Raw genomic sequence first — 18,512 nt, forward strand, 5'->3', positions numbered from 1 at the left:
GCTTACATCATTACACTCAACTGATTGCACTTTCTCCAATGCAAAGTCTCAAACTGGTGGCCCCTGGGCAAGATTTGGTCTGCACACATGCTTTGCATGATTTACACAATATTATTACAATATGTGAATACATTGTCAGCATTATGAAATGTTTACACTATCTGTCTTGCCCTTCCACCACTTATTTGTAACCCTGGTCTGGTGTTTCCACTCTCGAATCTATCCTGTTCATTGCTACCAAATTAATTATTCTGAATTATCAGTGAATCAGAAGCTCAAGGAATATGAAAAGTTGGAAGAGACCTCAGAAGTCATGGAGTCCAAGCTCTCACCAAAACCAGAAATCGTCTTTTCAGCTTCTCTCTCAGATGCTCTGCCAAGCTCTGCTTAAACACCTGCAGAGGAGTCTTGCTTGCCAGCATACTCCCATCTCAAGCTGATGCTTGGCTTTTTTTTTTTTTTCTTCTGCTTAGAATGCTCTTCCCCCAGAGAACTCCCTCCCACCCTTCACCAAAGACTTTGCTCAAATTCCTCCTCAATGAGGCTGACCTGCTCTGACAGTGTATCTGTAACTAAGGTCTGCCCCATTCCCCTTCCGCCTCCTCTCATCACTCTGGTCTTATTCTACTCTTTTCCCATAACTCTTTCACCTTCCAACAGACTACATAATTTACTGATTGGCTTCATTGCTCATTAAAAGTTTCCCCATACCTTCCAGAATGTAAACACCCAAGAGTGAGGATTCTTGTCTGTTTTCCTCACTGACACATTTCAAGCATTTAGAATGGCACAAGAAGGATCTCAACTGACATTCACTGAATTGAAGATAATGAGTAACCCAGGAGGCTTTTGACCTTTAGAAGTGCCCGCATTCAACTTTGGAAAGGCTCTCACTGGAGAAAGTGCTTTTTAATTGTTCCACCCACTTCTTCCAGTTTCGCTTTCTGCTTTCTGAGAGTTTCAGAACTAACCAACTATCTTTTCCAAACATCAGCTCTTCTTATATTTGAAAGAAGCTTTCATGTCACTCCTAAGTCTTTTCCTTTCTGGTTGTCCCAGCTGTTCCTCATTTGACATGCTTTTCAGACCTTTCAATTCCTTGGACACCTTCCAAGGACTTCCTCTGGTTAGTAACTACACGATTCAGAAGGAAGGAAACCTACCATCCTCAAGATGTGGCCTGGCTAAAGCAGAAACTGCAAGACTATATTGCCTCCTAGGGTCTGAACACCCTCTTCTGTGACTATAACTAAAATTTACATCAGCCTTTGGTGCTAGAATTTTCACATGGTTGGTTTCTGTTGCACTTGAAATCAACTTGAAATAAACTGGATCTGTCCAATAGAAAATTATTGTTTTTATAGAAAATTTTTGTTAATCCAAGGTCTTGTGACTAAGGAAAAAAATGTATTTAGATATCACTCTAGATACCCCCTTTCCAGTCCTTTTTGGAAGCTCCAAATTTCAACCCAAAAGCCAATCACATTCATTCTCATCCTCTGTTCCAGTTCCCCAAATCCCAACCCTGTTCAATGTTAAGGTCTTTCCTTATCTAGCAAGATAGTTTATATGCCAAGTGCAGAAATTTGCTTTCAATACTAATGTATTTCACTCTTTGAATACTGATCACACTGTGAAAGAATTAAATTACCTTAAATCCTGTTTTGGATGTGAGACTTGAATAAAGGAATATATGAATAAATTATTTATCTGAATATTTCTCCTTTTTTTGTTTTTGTTTTTAAATCTGATGAGAATTTCTTCTATTCTTTTAACCAAGTTGTTTATTAAAAAAAAAAAAAAAAATAGCTGGACAGGCTGAGGTTAAAGAAACACCAGAAGAAACTTTCCATGAAATGAAAACATGGACTCATTATCAACACAGTTTAGGTATAACTAGCCAAGCAACTAATAATTATTATGGTAATGTTCACTGTAGTCTTATCTCATGGTAGTGTTATCCATCCTAAATACACTCATCTTTCTCATAATAGCATGAGAAATTGGTCAACTGATCCCCTGCTATCAGAATGGACACACTGTGATCCTGATTCACCTGATCTATTAGTTAGCCACTCAGCCTTGATTTTATCATTTGTAAGAAGGGATTAATAACACCCATCTGTCATAGGACCAAAGTGTGTGCTTTATAAAATCACATAAATACCCAGCACAGATGTGTTTCTTAATAAATGGAAGCTCTTTTATCATCAGACAACCTGGTTAAAAGAATTGAGGTAAATTTGGTACATTTAGAGCTAACAGATTTTTTGTGAATAGATTCTAAACTACCCATTAAAGAACATATAGTTTTATAACGTTTCCCAGATAAAGATACTGCAGCTCAAAAAATTCAAGCAATTTCCCCATGTCCACACAGCTGTTTATTGACAGATTAAGGCATGTGCCTAGGTCATCTGAATCCAATTCTTTTCACTATGTCACCTTCACTTAACTTAATACACCCATGCTATATGGCAGTTTTCTTGTCTCATAAATGTTTAATTATCTTATTTCATAGTCCACTTGAGAATTTTGTACTGTTGTAGTAGTTCTATAATCTGTCATCTTATCCTTTTAATGCATCCAGACAGCATTAGCCCAACTCATCCCTCTGATATTTCTTCAACCAATATTCTACGAAATTACTGAGAGTGTTTTCTTCTTTTTTAAAAAAGAGTTTATTTATTGGGACGCCTGGGTGGCTCAGTCGGTTAAGCGTCTGCCTTCGGCTCAGGTCATGATCCCAGGGTCCTGGGATTGAGTCCCGCATCGGGCTCCCTGCTCCGCGGGGAGCCTGCTTCTCCCTCTGCCTCTGTCTCTCTCTCTGTCTCTCATGAATAAATAAATAAAATCTTTAAAAAAAAAAAAAAAGTTTATTTATTTATTTATTTATTTGAGTGCGCAAGTGTGGGGAGGGGCAGAGGGAGAAGGAAAGAGAGAATCTCAAGCAGACTCCACGTGCTGAGCATGGAGCCTGATGCGGGGCTCGGGATCCCATGACCCTGAGATCATGATCTGAGCCTAAATCAAGAATTGGACACTTAACTGACTGAGCCACCCAGGTGCCCCCTGACAGTGTTATCTTGATTACATTGCCAAGTTTCTTCAATGTTATGGCATGGTATTTATCTAGGCTGAAGCTTTGAGTTCTTTAAAAAAATAAATAGATGCTCTTTTCCCATCTACTCACTTATATTAGATCTTTATTTTCATTCTAACCATTTTTGATATGCTCTTTTTAAATTTGGACATTATTTTCCAAGGTCTAGAAGACTAAAGCAAAATAGGCATTGAAGAGTTGTTGTTGTTGTTTTCTCTGTGTTTCATTAAATTTCCAACCCTCCCTTCCTTTTTCAGCTTCTTCTTCTGGTAATCTCTCTGATGAGAGAAGTCTGGCCCTTCCTAGGACCGGACACACACATATTCCCTGTGGGTGCTGCCTGTTGCTTGGGGAGATTCTCAACTCAGAGGCACAGAACTCTTGGGGTTGGTTGGGTTTGCATGATTGAAATAATGCTGCCTGAAATAAAAGAGGGTTGTTTGGTATGTAACAATCACTGTGACAGACATTCTTTGATTTATTTTTCATTTTTCATTTTTTCTTTTTATTAATTGAAATTTTTATGAGGTAATTATAGATTCACATGCAGTTGTAAGAAATAATACAGAGAGATCCCTTGTGTAGTTTTTCCAGTTTCCTCCAATGGTAACATTTTGCAAAATTATAGTAAAATATTATGACCAAGATATGGACATTAATACAATCTGCTGATTATATTCAGATTTTCCAGTTTTACTTAAGTCCTTCCTGTGTGTGTGTGTGTGTGTGTGTGTGTTCTATATGATTTTATTACTTGTGTAGGTTTAGGTATCTGCCACCACATCAAGATACTAAACAGTTCCAACACCCAAGGGTCCCTCCTGCTGCCCTTTTATAACCACAACCAAGCCCCTCCTGCCTCTGCCCATCCCTGTCCCTAACCACTGGCAATCTTCCATTTGTCTTCTTCCATTTTTAATCTGTCTTCCATTTGTAAAATTTTCTAATTTCACAAATGTTACATAAATTAATACAATACATAACCTTTTGGGATTGTCCTTTTTTTCTTTCAGCACAATCCCCTGGACACTCATCCAAGTTTTTGCATGTATCAGTAGTTTATTCTTTTGTATGGCTTACCAATATTCCCCAGTTTGTTTAATCATTCATCCATTGAAAAACATCTGGGCTACTTCAGTTTTTTACTACTACAAATAAAGCAGTTATGAATATTTGTGTACAGGTTTTGGTACACACAAGTCTTCATTTTTCTGGGATAAATGCCCAAGAATGTAATTTACAGGTTGTATGGCAATTGCATGTTTACATTTATAAGAAACTGTCTAACAATTTTCCAGAGTGGCTGTATCATTTTACATTCCTATTGGCAAAGTATGAGTGACCCAGTTTCTTCATATTCTTTTTTTGTAAAGATTTATTTATTTATTTGAAAGAGCAAGAGAAAGAGAGAGAAAGGGAGTGCACAGGTGGGAGGTGCAGAGAGAGAGTCTAAAGCAGATTCTGTGTTGAGTGTGGAAGCTGACATAGGACTCAATCCCACAACCCTAAGACCACGACCTGAGCAGAAACCAAGAGTCAGACACTTAACCAAATGTGCACCCAGGCACCCCAGTTTATTCATATTCTTGTCAAAATTTAGATTTTTCATTTTTTAAATTTTAGTCATTCTGATAGCTGTAGAGTGATATCTTGCCTTTTTTTTTTCATTTCCCTGATTTCTAATAATGCTGAACATGTTTTCATGTGTTTCTTTGCTGTCTGTATATTCTTTCAGATAAAATGTCCCTTCATATCTTTTGCTGTCTGTTTTCTAATTGAACTGTCTTTCCACAACTAAGGTTTAAGAGTGCTTTATATGATCTAGACACTAGTCCTTTGTCAGACAAAAGATATATGCTTTATAAGAATTTTCTCCCAGTCTAGCTTGTCTTTTCATCTCTTCACATGGGCTTTCACAGAGTAAGTGTTTAATTTTGATGAGGTGAGTTTATCAATTTTTCCTTTTATGCATTGTGCTTTTGGTGTCAGTTAAGAACTCTAAGAACTCTGTGTCCAATCGTGAAGATTTTCTCATTTTTTTTTCCTATAAGTTTTATAGTTTTGCATTTACTTTTAACTCTATGATCCATTTTGAGAGAATTTTTATATAAAGTGTGAGATTTAAGGAGTTTTTGTGTGTTCTGTTTGTTTCTTTTGGCCTATGAATGTCAATTGCTTCATCAATAATTGTTGAACAGGAAAGTCCTTCCTCCATTGACATGCACCTTTACTGAAAGCAGTTGAGCATATTTGTGTAGATATATTTTTGAATTCTCTATTCTATGCTATTCATCTGTCTATCTCTGCCAATACCATAATGTCTTGATTACTTTATCTACATAGGAAGCTTTAATATCAGGTAAAGGATTCCTCCCACTGCATTCTTTTTTGTCAAGATTACTTTAACTTTCAGACCAGCAAAGCACACCTGGTTAAAGGTCCAAACACTCCCCACTATAAGGAATGAGGAACTCTGTAGAGGATGGACCAGTAGGAAAGAGCAGACAAAACACAATAGCAGAGTTCACACAGCATACACCAGCAACACTTCCTGAAGTCTCCTTTGTGGTTGTTGTTTTCTTTTTCTTTCTTCTTTTCTTTTTTGGACAAAATGACGAGAGAAATTCACCCCAAAAGGAAGAACTGGATGTGGTACTCATAGCAAGGGATTTAATCAATACAGATATAAGTAAGATGTCTGAAATAGAATTTAAAACAATGATTATAGAGATACTAGCTGGGCTTAAAAAAAGCAGAGAAGACACTAGAGAATCCCTTACTGTAGAGATATAAGAACTAAAATCTAGTCAGGCTGAAATTAAAAATGCTATAACCAAGATACAGTCCCAAGTGGAGGCCATAAAATGAGGATGAACTAAGCAGAAGAGCAAATCAGTGATAAAGCAGATAAAATGATGCAGATAAAATAAAATAATAAAGCTGAGAAGAATATGGAAAGAAAACTATTAGATCACAAAGGCATACTTAGGGAACTCAGCAATTCCATAAAGTAAAATAATATCCAAATTACAGGAATCCCAGAAGAAGAAGAGTGGGGAAAAAGGGCAGAAGCTTTATTTGAAAAAATTATAGCTGAGAACTTCCCTAATCTGGGGGAGGAAACAGGCATTCAAGTCCAAGAGGCACAGAGAACTCTCCTCAAAAATCAACCAAAAAAGGCAACTCTATTGGGACCCCTCTCACTCTTGGGAGCTTTTTCTGTATCTTCACTTAATAAACTTCTATCCCTTTACTCACACACAAAAAAATTAACAAAAATAGATCAACATAAGGACATATTATAGTGAAACTTGCAAATTACAAAGATAAAGAGAAAATCCTAAAAACAGCTAGAGACGAAAAGGTCCTTAACCTACAAGGGTAGACACATAAGGCTGGCAGCAGATCTGTCCACAGAGACCTGGCAGGCCAGAAAGGATTGGCATGATATATTCAACGTGCTAAATGGGAAAAATAAGCAGCCAAGAATGCTTTATCTAGTGAGGCTGTCATTCAGAATAGGAGAGATAAAGCATTTCCAAGACAAACAAAAACTAAAGGAATTCATGAACACTAAACCAGCTCTGCAAGAAATATTACAGGGGACACGTTGAGCATAAAGAGAGACCAAGAGTAATGAAGACCAGAGAGGAATGGAGACAATCTACAGGAACAGGGACTTTACAGGTAACACAATGGCACTAAATTCATATCTTTCAATAATTACTCTGCATGTAAATGGGCTCAATGTTCCAATCAAAAGACACAGAGTACCAGAATGGATTAAAAAAAAACAAAACAAAACAAGACCTATCAATATGCTGCTTACAAGAGACTCACTTTAGATCCAAAGACACCTCCAGATTGAAAATGAGGGGGTGGAGAACTATTTATCATGCCAATGGAAATCAAAAGAAAGCTGGAGTAGGCATCCTTATTTAGATAAACTAAATTTTAAACCAAGGACTGTAATAAGAGATGAAGGACACTATGTCATAATAAAGGGGTCTATCCAACAAGAAGATCTAACAGTTGTAAATATTTATGCCCCTAACTGGGAGCAGCCAAATATATAAATCAATAACAAACTTAAAGAAACTCATTGATAATAATACAGTAATAATAGGGGACTTTAACACCCCACTCACAGCCATGGACAGATCATCTAAGCAGAAGATCAACAAGGAAACAAGGGCTTTGGATGACACACTGGACCTTCACTTAACAGATATATTCAGAGCATTTCATCCTAAAGCAACAGAACACACATTCTTCCCAAGTGCACATGGAACATTCTCCAGAATAGTTCACATACTGGATCACAAAACAGACTCAACTGGTACAAAAAGATTGAGATCATATCGTGCATATTTTCAGACCACAATGCTATGAAACTTGAAATCAACCACAAGAAAAAACTTGGAAGAACCACAAATACATGGAGGTTAAAGAACATCCTACTAAAGAATGAATGGATCAGCCAGGAAATTAAAGAATAATTTAAAAAAATACACAGAAGCAAATGAAAATGAAATCATGACAGTTCAAAACCTTTGGGATACAACAAAGGTGGTCCCAAGAGAGAAGTAGATAGTAATACAGGCCTTCCTCAAGAAACAAGAAAAGTCTCAAATACACAACCTAACCTTACACCTAAAGGAGCTGGAAAAAGAACAGCAAATAAAGCCTAAATCCAGCAGGAGAAGGGAAATAATAATCAGAGCTTAAATCAATGATATAGAAATAATTAAAAACAAACAAACAAACAGTAGAACCAATCAATGAAACTAGGAGCTGGATCTTTGAAAGAATTAACAAGAATTGAAACTCCCTAGCCAGACTTATTAAATAGGAAAGAGAAAGGACCCAAATAAAATAATGAATGAAAGAGGAGAGATCACAACCAACACCACAGAAATATGAACAATTATAAGAGAATATTATGAGCAATTATACGCCAACAAATTAGGCAATCTGGAAGAAATGGATGAATTCCTAGAAACATATAAACTATCAAAACTGAAACAAGAATCTGAACAGCCCCATAACCAGGAAATAAATTGAATCAGTAATCAAAAAATCTCCCAACAAACAAGAGTCCAGGGCTGGGTGGCCTCCCAGGGGAGGCCTACCAAACATTTAAAGAAGAATTAATACCTATTCTTCTGACACTGTTCCAAAAAATAGTAATGGAAGGAAAACTTCCAAACTCATTCAAGCCAGAATTACCTTGATCCCAAAACCAGACAAGCATCTTTAATACATCGAGTCTTCCAATCCACGAACATAGTATGTCTCTCCATTTACTTATGTATTCTCTGACTTCCTTTATTAGCATTTTGCAATTTTCAGCATATAGGGCCTGTATGCTTTGTTTCATGGTATACCTAAGTATTTCATTTTCTTTGGATTAATTATAAGTAGTATTGTATTTTTCATTTGTTTCTGAATGTTACTTGTTAATATGTAGAAATACCATTGAGTTTTGTGCACTGATCTTGTATACTGTGACCTTGCTGAATTCACTTATTATAGGAGTTTTTGGTAGAGTCCTTGGAATTTTCTATGCAGAAAATAATGTCATCTGAAAATAAAGATAGTATTATTTCTTCCTTTCCAAACTGTATGTCTTTTATTTCCTTTCTTTGCCTTTGTGCAGTGGCTTGAATTCTGAGAGCTATGTTACATAAGAGTGGTGAGAACAAACATCCTTGCTCTTAGAACAAAAGTATTCAGTCTTTTACCATTGAATATGGTGCTAGTTGTAGGTTTTTACATTTTACATTTTCTTTATCAAGTCGAGGAAGTTTCTATTTCTAACTTGCTGTGAATTTTATCATGAATGGTCCTGGATTTTGTAAAATGTTTTTTCCCTGCCAATTGCTATAATTATATGATTTTTCTTCTTTAGCTAATTACATTGATTAGCTATGGTAGATTACATTGATTATTTTAATAAATTTTGAGTCAATATTGAGTCAGTCTTATATACCTAGGATAAATCCCACTTGATCATCCTTTTTATATGTTGTTGGATTCTGTCTGCTAAAAACCAAGGTTTTTGTATCTAATTTCATGAAAGATAGTAGCCTACAGTTTTCCCTTTATTGTATTGTCTCTCTCTGGTTGATTTATCAGAGTAATAAAGGCCTCATAAAATGAATTAATAATTGTTCCCTCCACTTAAATTTTCTGGAAAAGTTTGTGTAAAGGTAGCATTAATTCTTTAAATGTTTCATAGAATTCTCCAGTGTAATTCCTGGAGATTTCTTTTTGGGAGATTTTCAGGTGCAAAGTATTTTTTTGTCACTTTCGTTTTTAAAATGTCTTTTATTTTTTTTTAATTTTATTTATTTTTTTATTTGAGAATGAGTGAGCAAGAGAGAGAGCACCAGTGGGGGGAAGGGAGGAGGAGGGGCAGAGGGAGAGGGACAGCAGACTCCCCACTGAGCAGGGAGCCCAACGTGGGGCTTGATCCTAGGACCCCAGTATCATGACCTGAGCTGAAGGCAGATGCTTAACTGACTGAGCCACCTGGGCACCCCAAAAAATGTCTTTTAAATCACAGAATTATGAACATATGGTTTAAAATCAGAAGGGCTACAATGAAAAAGAATAGGTCTCTGCCCACCCTTGCTCACCTGCTGTCCTAGTCCCCAACACCTACTTGTTTTTAATTCTTCTACCAGGTAATTTCACATCTTGAAACAAAGTGCTTTAGATGCCTTTTCTTCATTTACTGATTTTACATGATATATATTGACTTTCTTCTAGGATAGATGGGCTTTTGGTTCACTTTTATCACCTCTTATTCCTTTCCCTACAGCTTTTAATTTTCTTGTAGTAATAACACTCTTCAATAACTCCTTTGGAAAGGTTTTGGGAGATTATTTCCTAAATTCTTGCATGTAGATTCCTCTATCTTAGACTCATACAGTAATATACTTAAAATCCTATTCACTGGCCTATCAACTTCCAACAGTTTATCTTGTTCCCCACTTTGCAAGATAATGATATTCCACCTCCTTTTCTTTCTCTCTTCTTCCTTCAAACTTCTGTCAGCTTGTCTTTACATTTACTTTATCAACCAGGATAGCTTTCCATTCTGTTTCATAGCCATATTAAGTCTTCTGCACTTGACCTACATTTTAATTATAAAAGATTAAAACTATAAACAGCATTTTCATTATTATGACTAAACACTATAATGACAAAGCCAACATGTATGCTCTAAATACATTTCTTTTTCTCTGATTTTATAATTATGATCCTTGTTAACTTACTTATTGCTCCAAAGTATGCCATATTTTAATCTGGGCCATAACTTTCTAGCAGAGCATTTTTGTTTATTTAATTTTTCCTGGAGTTTTTTATTGCATTTTTTTCTATTTGGAAGAAGAAACATGTATGTTCTTTCAACACATTCTAGTGGTTTATAGTGTGACCTCTGGAATTACTGCCTATGTTTAGATCCTGGATCTACCACTAGTTAACTGTGAGACCTAAAGGAAATTATCTTACTTCTCTGTGTCTTGGGTTTTCTTATCTTTAAAGTAGGTGATGATAATAGTACTTGTCCCATATAGCTGTTAGAAGATCAAATGAAATAATAAGTATAATGTGCTTACAACAGTGCTTAGCACTATGTGAAAGTGCATTCACAAATGTTAGCTACATTTATTGCTGTCATCATCACCATCATCAGCATCCTCATTACTCTTACTATTATATCTCAACTTTTCACATAGCATATTTACTGCAAATCAATTACAAATGGTGTTGGGAAAACTAGACAGCAACATGCAAAAGAATGAAACCGGACCACTTTCTTACACCATACACAAAAATAAATTCAAAATGGATGAAAGATATAAATGTGAGACAGGAAACCTTCAAAATCCTAGAGGAGAACACAGGCAGTAACCTTTCTGACATCAGCCATAGCAATTTCTTACTAGATATGTTTCCTAAGCCTAGGGAAACAAAAGCAAAAATGAACTATTGGGACTTCATCAATATTTGTTCTTTTAAGATTCTTCTAGAAGACTACTAACAAATTTTTTTAAGATTTATTCATTTATTTTCGAGAGAAAGAGAGCATGAGTGGGAGGGGCAGAGGGAGAGGGAGAGAGAATCTCAAGCAGACTCCATGGAGCTTGATGTAGGGCTCAAGCTCACGAACCTGAGATCACAAGCTGAGCCAAAACCAAGAGTCAGATGGTTAACTGACTGTGTCACCCAGGTGCCCCTACTGACTTCCAATTTTGATGACTGAAGTTTTTTAATTTTTTTTTTTTGAGACTGCTGTATAGCTATTATCTTAAAATTCATTCTCATTGGATTCCTTCTCCACTGTTTCTTTAATTTCATGGCTTCTTATTTCTTGTGTTTCATGTGAATATTTTCCAAGTAATTTCTTCAAAATAATGATTTTAAAGTAAGCTCCTTAAGCTCTTGCATATCCGAAAATGGCTATAATATGACTTTAAATTCAATATCATCTTCTTTTGGAATATTGAAGACCTTGCTTTATTGACTTTTAGCGTGAATGCATTTTTATTGTCCATCTGATTTTTTCTCCCTTACAAGTATCCTGCTTACTATTGGGAAGCTTTTATTGATCTCTTTGTAATTGGAATTTTGTGTTCCAAATTCCAAAAATTGGAATTTTTGAAGCATGTGTCATTTTTTACTCTTTGTCTTTGGCCTTGTCTGCACCTTTAGAATTTCGAGACTTCTCTTTTATTTCTGTGCTTTTATTGTGTGGAATGCCTATTAATCAGATGTTGGAATTCCTGGATTGATATTCTTATGTTTACCACTTTTGTTTATATATATTTTTTGCCTTATAAATTTCCTTTGTCTATTTGCTCCACATTATGGAGATTCACTTGTCTTTGTCTTCTAGCTCTTATAATTTATATATTAATTCTACGGTCATATTTTCACTTTTAAGAGTTTTTTCTTATTCTCAAAAGTGTTTCTTTTCAGAGAAACTTCCTCATGATTTATGAAGTCAGTATCTCCTTAAATCCAGACATCTCCTACTCAACATTGGTAACTCCTTCGTGAAAAGGAGATATTCTGTGTGAAATGTGCACTGGTAGCCTATTTCCCATTATTTAAAAAGCCAAGTTAAATTTCCAACACATTTCAAGTGTAACTTGTAACTAAAACACAGTAAAACCATCATTTACTATATAAAATGTTTAAAATAATGCTCTTTACACAAAAACAGAATGGTTGTAATCAAATGGTATGTATGTATGCTGCTCTGTATCAGCATTTTCATGGTGCATCATAAATATTTCTTTTTCAACAAGGCATAGCAAATAGCAAACATTAATAAATATGTTAGAAAAATGAAGGTAAAATTTGCAACAACAGTGGGACAAAAACCTTGGTTGTTCTGTTATTCATGAAGAAAGGAACAGCCCAGAAACTTGACAGGAGAGGGGGGTTGAGTATAATCATTGTCATTGGTGGTGAAAAGTGATGTCATGGGTAAACTGGGTTGCAAAGGTACAATTTCAGGCAAACTATGAGACTCAAAAGCTTACAGATTCTTTTTTTTTTTTTTTTTAAAGATTTTATTTATTTATTTGACAGAGAGAGACAGCGAGAGCAGGAACACAAGCAGGGGGAGTGGGAGAGGGAGAAGCAGGCTTCCCGCGGAGCAGGGAGCCCGATGTGGGACTCGATCCCAGGACCCCGGGATCATGACCTGAGCCGAAGGCAGACGCTTAACGACTGAGCCACCCAGGCGCCCTCAAAAGCTTACAGATTCTTTATCGCTCTTATACTGAGGTAGGGAGACCTAAATGGATCTTCAGGGAGGCAGAACAGAGCTTTATTTACTCTCCTCTAGTTCATGTTTATAGAATTCTTTGCATGTCATTATAAGAAATATCAAGCAATAATATCTCCACCACTTTCAAAGATAATTATTATCATTAATAATTATCAAATTATTTTCAGCAAGCAATATCTAGTGGTTTAATTATATGCTTTCCAGGTTATCACTGTGATTAACTTTTCCAACTCATATTCTTTTTTAAAAAAATATTTTATTTATTTATTTGACAGAGAGATGGAGGGAGAACAAGCTGCGGGAATAGCAGAGGGTGAGGGAGAAGCAGGCTCTCTGCTGTGCAGGAAGCCTGATGAGGGGCTTGATCCCAGACCCCTGGGATCACGACCTGAGCCGAAGGCAGTTGCCCAACCGACTGAGCCACCCAGGCGCCCCCCCCCAACTGATATTCTAAACAAGTTCAGTACTTGTTAATTTGTCAGCATGATATTTAAAGGATTCTTCAACATCTTCTTCATCCATCTCTTCTCAAAGCCAGTCTTCTCTGCAAGAATTAACAAAGAGTTGCAAAGAATGGCTCAATTGCAAAGAATGTATAAAATGATGTGATGCTTCCTCCGATATCAGCAACATTTGGCACACACAGCCCTTTGTGGACACTAGGCATGCTTTTCAAAACATCTATTTGTAATTTTGATGTTCTACCAACTATATTTGGAATATAGCTCAAGAATTTTTCTACGTATCATTTTTGTTTAAAATGTTTTATTAATTTTGGGGACATAAGTTTTTCTTATGTAAACATGAGCTTAAAAATTGTGGCGCTGAATGACACATTTATTGTAGAAGTTCAAGACTTAAAAACAAATTGGGGGCACCTGGGTGACTCAGTTGGTTAAGCATCTGACTCTTGATCTCAGCTCAAGTCTCCATCTCAGGGTTGTGAGCTCAAGCCCTGCATTAGGTTCCACATCCTACTTAAAAACAAAACAAAACAAATACTAATTCCACTGGGAAAATATTAAATGAGAAGACATTTTTCAGGATATGTCTGTAAATATAAAAATACTACTTAGAGTTTTATTTCTAAATATATTTATAAATAATCCATTTCTTCTAATTTCACTTATCTGTCTTGTTCCCTTTTATTCTGCAAACTTTCTTCAAACTGTCTACAAATCCTTAGTTGCCTTTACATATTTAAGAATGTGGCAGCATGAAAGACAACTGGCATTCTGTGCGTACATGGGCTGGAGTGATCCCCAGAAAGACTTTGATTTAGAATGAGTAGGGACTTAACAGATTGCAAAACCTTCAGGTTTTTCTCTGTGGAGCCAAATCTCATACTAATTCTGTAGTTCTGCTCAGAGTGCTTCCTTCAATTGCTTTATAAGAAGAATTTTCTGGGTGTACATTTGTGCCAGAAAACAAGTTCAGTACAGTAAAATTGTGTCTTATGGTATTTTTCTTCTAATTTTCATTATTCTAATAGCTACAAATATTATTTTAGAAAAAGAACTGAATTGGTTTTTTTTCCTCTCCATTAATGGCAATAATAAGACTTTCAAATAATAGAATTAAATGAGCCCAGATTAAACATTAGGGTAATAAAGCAAAAAGCTATAGACAGCATTCTAGACATTACTTGCCAATATTGTTTTAATGCATATTTTTCTTTTGTCATTTCTCAATCAACTTTAGTTCAACATTTTGCTTTTGGTTTTTAAATATTTTGACTCCTTTATCCTTGACTGTATTCAAACTGAATTGTTTGGAATACTACTTTGTAATGAAATGTTTATTTGTGGAATATTAATGTCTGCTCTCTTTCCATGAAGAACAGTTGGGAGTGTTTATGTTTTGTCTTGCTCTGTATTCAAAAAGCCTTAAGTTGTATATGACCCATAGGTGAATGAATGAACAAATGCATGAATGAATGAGAAGACAGAATATAGATGAATTCTTGTTATAGAGTTAATTTGATGTCAGCTTGACTGGATCATGGGATGCCCACATATCTGGTTAAGCAATATCTCTGGTTGTGTCTGTGAGGACGTTTCCAAAAGAGATTAGCATTTGAATTGGTGAGCTGAGTAAAGCAGATGGCCCTCCCCACATGAGTGGGCATCTAATCTGTTAAGAGCCTAAATAGAACTAAAAGAGGAAGGTTGAATTTACTCTCCGCCTGACTGCCTGAGCTGAGAAACTGATCTTCTTCTACCCTGGAGGTCCCTGATTCTCAGCCGTTCAGACTCAGACTGGAATCTACACATTGGCTCTCTGGCTCTCAGGCCTTTGAACTATCACCCCCAGTGGTTTTCCTGGGTCTCTCCAGCTTGCAGACAACAGATTGTGGGGCTCTTCAGGCTCCATAACTATATAAGCCAATTCTAATAATAATAATAATAATAAAATTGGTTCTGTTTCCCTAGAGAAGCCTGACTAATATGTTATCTTTCATCTCTTTCTCTGCACTGCTCTCATTAACTTCTGGAGTTTTGCAACAGCATGAAATTCCATCTCTGCTCTCCTCTGCTCTCTCTTCTTTTGTCCCTGTTTAGTACCCTATACCAGCCAGAAGTGTCCTTGGCTGAGCCACTGATGATGATCTTCAAAATTAAAGGACTAACTTCCACTCTAGTAACGTTTATTGAGCATTTACCATGTGTTAGGTACCGTTCTAGCAAGCATTAACTCAAGCCATGAATGCCATAAAGTCCTCACAGCAACACTATAAGGTAGAAATTGTTACTATCTCCAGCTGTAGAAAGAAATGAGGACTAAAGCAAATTCCCTAAGGTCATTCCTATATTCCATAGTGATACAGTGAGCAGTCTGGCTCCAGAGTCTATGCTCTTTGCCACCCTGAAAAACAGCCCCTAAATCACAGGTTTTCAAGAACTAGTGCAGGCCTTACAAAGAAGTGAGTATTCAGTGTATCTCAATGGTTTGGAAGCATCAATGCTATTCTTTTAAATTACTTCACTACTTGCCAAATTAATACAACTTTATTCTCTGCCTGTGTGTATATTTAGACTTAAAGATGTTGATTATCTCCATTCCTTCTTCTCTACATCTCATCTCTATATTCTTCACATTTCCTATTGCTTTCCCACCCTGTTTTTCTAAACATTAGCTTTTCAAATCTTATTGGAGTAATGTTTTCCTTTTCTTTTCTTTTTTAAGATTTTATTTATTTATTTGAGAGAGAGAGAGCATGAGTGGGCGAGGGGCAGGGAGCCTGACACAGGTCTCCATCCCAGGGCCCCCAACCCCAAGATCATGACCTGAACTAAAGGCAGCTGCTTAATCTACTGAGCCATCAGGTGCCCCTGGGGTAATGTTTTTCTAAAATTTATTTGAACAGTGGGGCTCCTATGCTATAATTTACTGATCTCTAACTTCACACGGTCTAAAAATTAAAATATAGTGTCCAGAAAGAGTACATACTTTTTTTTTCCCGTAAAAGCTGTTTTTATTGCAGTAATAAAAAACAGAGAGCTAGGAGGCCCTAGGCAAAAATCCTATGTAAGACAGCCATTCTTCCACTCAGCCACCACTTGTGTCTTCTGCCATAATCTAATCTAAACAGTTCTCCTTTGTCACAGTCTCATTTATACCCACACATTCCAAGAGGAATAAAATACTACTTTATTAGCAACTAACCAGAGGTAAATCAGTTCTTCAATTATCTGTGTTCCTTATAAATTGCATCATCAATTTCTCCAGTTTAGTAACCCAGTTGTGAGAGTTGGCTGAACTGAAGTATAGTCACTGTGTAGCAATAAGCCCGAATCATGGTGTTGCTGAGTCCTGCTGGGTTATAACCTGTTCATGGTCAACTGTACTTGCTCTAACCAGACTCCCTTTCCAGCAGTGGATTTGACCAAACCCTACAATAATAAGAAATACCTTTCCATTACACATATACATACACACACGTAAAAGTATTTCTTTCTGTGTGTGTGTATATATATATACACACACACACAACCAAAAGTTTTACCATGTAAATGTTCTTTGATATTTTATATTCTAATATATTTGGTTTTTTTCTCAATTGCTAATCCTGACTAGCCAAATAATTTCCTGACTCATTAAGACATTGCAACTCCTACTTCGAAATTCACTGCCCTAGAACAGAGATGCCTCTGCTCCAAAATGACATTCAAACTCCTTAAAATAGCACTAGAAGGCTCTTCATGATCTGTCTTCCTTTCTCTCCAGTTTCATCTCTCACCACTCCTGCTTTGAATGCTAAAGTCCAGGCCTACAGAACTACTTATATTTTCCGGGAAGCCTGGTATCTCTCAAAACCTTTAAAATATCTACATGGTGTACCATTCACCCTTGTCTCTAGAGTTCAACATAGTGGCTGGCTTATTACTATATTCAATAAATAATAGTTGGATGCGTAAATGCGTGAATAAATGAACAAATGGAAAAGGTCTTTCAGCATCTAAAGAATATACTTTGACAATAAAATCCCATTGATTTCATTGTGAAAACCCAGACATTGGTTACAGAAAGGAGAAAAAGCATTCAATAACCTAGAGGTTTATTAAGGAAAATTGTAATTTCTGAAAACCAGAGTAATCCGTTTCATAAAAGCTTATTTACTCAGGAATTTTTCACCCATTTAGGGTCAGCTTGATTTTTGTCATCAATAAATCAAGCCCACAAGTACAGCTGATTGTGTATTAAATTCTGTGCCCTTCTCGGTATAATGATGACTTGGAAAAATAAGCTGTAATGACATAAGTCCTGGTTATTGTAGTAACTGCCTCTATGGTATAACAGATAATTAAAGAGAAGTTTTAGCCAATCTATTTGCTAACTGGTAGCCCTTCACCATTGGTCAAAATAATCTATCCTGAGTTCCTCAGAGGCAAAAGTGGAACACAGCAATGGTATATTATAAACCAGCCTTGAACTTCCTTCTGCATAGGCACCACACTGATAATTTCATTAAAATACAGATTCTGATTCAGTAGGTTCTGGGATGGAGCCTGAGACTGTTTCTAACAAGGTTCCAGGTGATGCTGATGCTGCTGGTCCATGGAGCAGATTCTAAGTGGCCAGAAAAGTACACAGTATATTGAAGACTGTTTTGCTCCTAGGGAACACTATTTCCTGACACAAACATTTTCGTTACCGAGGTAACTGGGCCACAAGTGGGTCCTACCACTACTTGACCTAAAGACCTACTGTGCCGGCAGAACTGTTTTAGTAAAGGAGCAGCCTCTCCTTCCCTTAGGCTGCTTCTCTGACAAGGAGCTTCTTTTCCCTTTTCAAATTATAAGAACCAGTACAGTTTTTCCCCAAATAAAGTATCTTCTAGTTACCAGTGAAGCAGCCATTTTTTATTTACCTCTTCATGTCAGTACCTTAAAAGAAATTAATAACTTCAATTGTCTGTAATACTCGACATTGCTACTACCAAGACCTGAAAACATGGGGAAAAGATGAATAGAAGCCATGCAGAACCCAAATAGCTCCGTATAGAATTTTGACTTGCATGCCTCTCACTTAATAATTTTTTTCTGTTAGAGATTTCCTGAAGGTTTTTAATGGAAGATAATCAAATTCCATTCTCAT

At 36.3% G+C, this 18,512-nt stretch overlaps 1 protein-coding gene across 1 annotated transcript in view; it reads right to left on the reverse strand.

The window, feature by feature from the left end:
* Window positions 1–18,512, reverse strand: part of QRFPR (pyroglutamylated RFamide peptide receptor) — a 44,477-nt gene that overhangs the window by 10,093 nt on the left and 15,872 nt on the right. The gene's annotated exons all lie outside the window — the stretch shown is intronic.

Source organism: Phoca vitulina, unplaced genomic scaffold (genome assembly GCF_004348235.1).
Source record: "Phoca vitulina isolate PV1807 unplaced genomic scaffold, GSC_HSeal_1.0 scaffold14, whole genome shotgun sequence".
Classification (NCBI taxonomy): Eukaryota; Metazoa; Chordata; class Mammalia; order Carnivora; family Phocidae; genus Phoca; species Phoca vitulina.